Source organism: Heloderma suspectum, chromosome 4 (genome assembly GCF_057233095.1).
Source record: "Heloderma suspectum isolate Gila_16-S chromosome 4, 16-S_ref, whole genome shotgun sequence".
Lineage (NCBI taxonomy): Eukaryota > Metazoa > Chordata > Lepidosauria > Squamata > Helodermatidae > Heloderma > Heloderma suspectum.
In genome coordinates, this window is record NC_139461.1 from 276,871,774 (window position 1) to 276,875,052 (window position 3,279).

Below are 3,279 nucleotides of genomic sequence, written 5' to 3' on the forward strand. Positions count from 1 at the left end.
AAATCTGGTCTCTAGTTTATTTTATTTGGAGGGAGGGGCCATGGCTTAGTGGCAGAGCATATGTTTTGCATGCAGAAGGTCCCAGGTTGAATCCCAGCATCTCCAGGTGGGGCGAGAAAAGAATCCTGCCTGAAACCCTGGAGAGCCGCTGCCAATCACTGTCGACAATAATGAGCTAGATGGACCAAGGGTCTGACTTAGTGCATGGCAGCTTCCTAGGTTTCTAACTTAAGTGTGTGCGTGAGGATTGCAACTTTAATCTGGGGAAACAACAAAGACCCTTGTGCCACCTTAAAAATTATATATATATATATATATATATATATATATATATATATATATATATATATAGGCACCCACGAAAGCTTATACCATAATACAGTTTCTAATCTATATGTTGCCACAAGACTCTTTGTTGTTTTGCCAGACTACTGCAACAGACTAACAAGGCTGCCTCTCTGGGTTCACCGTTCATTCTCTCAACAGCTCTTTGAGGTACGCCAGCTCTATTTTCCTATTATAGATGGGAAGCCATAACTGAGGTGACTCTTGAATACCTCAGAAACGTAGATCCAACTTTAAAGTTTAGAATAATGCAGAATTTAAGAAAGCAAATCCTAATATGGTTCAATTTAATATTACTTTAATGTTTGTGTTTTACTTTATTCAAAAATGCAATGAACAAGCCATCCAGAAAAACACAAAGTAACAACTTTGAAATCTGTACATCCATTGTTCCTAATGGGCTCTGCTCACATCTAGATGCATTTAATACACACACACACACACACCCATCTGGCTATTGACCATTTCCAATACTTTCAACTTAAGCTAACATCGGTAGTTGCAACTGCTCTCTAACGTCTGTTTCACTGCATGTTTATATCCATAGGCGAACAAGTGGAATAAAACAGCTCAGAGAAAGCTAAGGAACATCTGTCTTTCTTTCTGATTTACTTAAGACAGGGAGTTTGCTAGCCATCCCTGGAAAGTTGGGATCTCACAAGACCAGCAGGGGTAGTGTGCAGCAAAACACTCCTGTCTGCTACAGCTGCTGCTCAACTCCTTGACTGATCATGTTGCTAAGGCCATGATTACAGAATATTCATGACACATGATGGCTGCATTCAGATATTCACCCACAGCTTCATAAATCATGATTTGTGAAGCTGTGGCTGCATGTTCCTCCCCAGGTGTTCCGGCTTCAGTGCAGAGATCTTGGCTTGTGTTAATCCAGAGTCCCACATTGCATTCAAACCCTGCTTAATGTTGGTTAATAAACCACCATAGTTTCTGGTTGACCATGATTAAACCAGCTTTCCCCAATTCAGATGTAAGGAGGAACTCTGGCTTAATGAAAGCCAAAGTCTCTGCACTGAAACCAGCATATGATAGGAGGGAGGAGTGTGTGCCCATAGCTTCATAATCATAGTTCATGAAGCTGTGCCCTACTGGAGTTTTAGCTCTTGACGGTGGGTCCCATTGCTTAATTGCATCCATTTCATTAATGGAATCTATTGCAATTTATTGGACAGTCAGCTGAACACTGCAGCCTGTTTGACTATCCAAAATGGATTACAGAAGGTATGCTTAGAAGCATAAGACCATAACAAGAGGCATGCTGGAGCAGACCAAAGCGCTATCTAGTCCAGCATTCTGCTCACGCAATCACAAAGAGCCTGACTGTAGGAAACCCACAAGTAGGATGTGAGTGCAATAGCAGCCTCCCGCTCATGCTTCCAGCAACTGGTGTACATAGGCATACTGCCTCTGACACGGGAGCCATTGGTAGCCTTCTTTCATTTAATTTATTACATTTCTAAACCATCCAACAGCCAAAGCTCTCTAGGCGGTTTACAGAGATTAAAAACTTTAAAAATATGGTAATTGTACATAATATAAAAACAGTTTACATATAAACAGACAAGAGAGAGGCACACACGCACACAATTCTAACAGTCAACAAGAAACCCCATGACTTGATTAAAAATCTTAACATATGCTGCCAAATGCCTGAGAGTAGGGGAAGCTCTTAACCTGGTGCTGAAAAGTCAACAATGTTGACACTGGCCAGGCCTCACTGGGGAATTTGTTCAATAATTCGGGGCCACCACTGAGAAGGCACTCTCCCTTGTTTCCATCTTCCAATCCTCCTTGGAAGAGGCACCTGGAGGAGGGCCTTAGATGATAAGCATAGTGTACAGGTAGGTTCATGGTGGGGGAGGTGCTCCATCAGGTATTGTGGTCCCAACAAATGTAAGGTTTTATAGGTTGAAACCAGAACCTTGAATCAGGCTTGAAAACAAGGTAGCCAGTGGGACTGGGTCAGAATTGGTGTTATATGTGCAGACCTTCTAGTCCCAGTTATCAATCTGTCCACCACATTTTGCACAAGCTGCAGCTTCTGGACCATCCTCAAAGGCAGCCTCATATACAGCACATTGCAGTAATCTAACTTGGAGTTTACCAGAGCATAGACAACTGAAGCCAGGTTATCCCTGTTCAATAGGGATGTAGCTGGACCACCAACCAAAGCTGGTAGAAGGCACTCTGTGCCACTGAGGCCACCTGAGCCTCAAGTGACAAAGATGGCTCCAGGAGAACCTCCAAGCTGCGAACCAGGGGGAGTGCAACCCCATCTAGAACAGGTTGACCACCATCTGGTCAGAACAACCACCCACTAACAGCATCTCAGTGTGGTCTGGATTGAGCTTCAGTTTGTTAGTCCTCATCCAGTCCATTGTTGCAGCCAGGTACTAATCTAGCACATCCACAGCCTCACCTTATGAAGATGAGAAGGAGAAACAGAGCTGCATGTCACCAGCATACCGATGACAATGCACTCCAAAACTCCGGATGACTGCACCTAATGGTTTCATGTAGATGGGAGACAAAACCGAGCCCCATAGATCCCCATACTGGAGAATCCACAGGACCGAGCAATATTCCCCAAGCACAAACTTCTGAAGCCGACCCAGTAGGATTGAAACCATTGCAATGCAGTATCTCCCACTCCCAACTCAGACAATCGTCCCAGAAAGATTCCTTATTCTCCATGAATTTGTCCACCTCCCTTTTAAGGCCATCCAAATTGGTGGTCATCACTACATCCTGTGGCAGCACATTTCATAATTTAACTATATGCTGTGTGAAGAAGTCCTTTTATCTATCCTGAACTTCCCACCAATCAGCTTCTACAAAACTCCAGTTTGTAGGTATGAACACTTTGTAGGCAAAGTGAATTAAGTTTTGCCAGTGGGAGTCGCTGCAAAGCAAGCA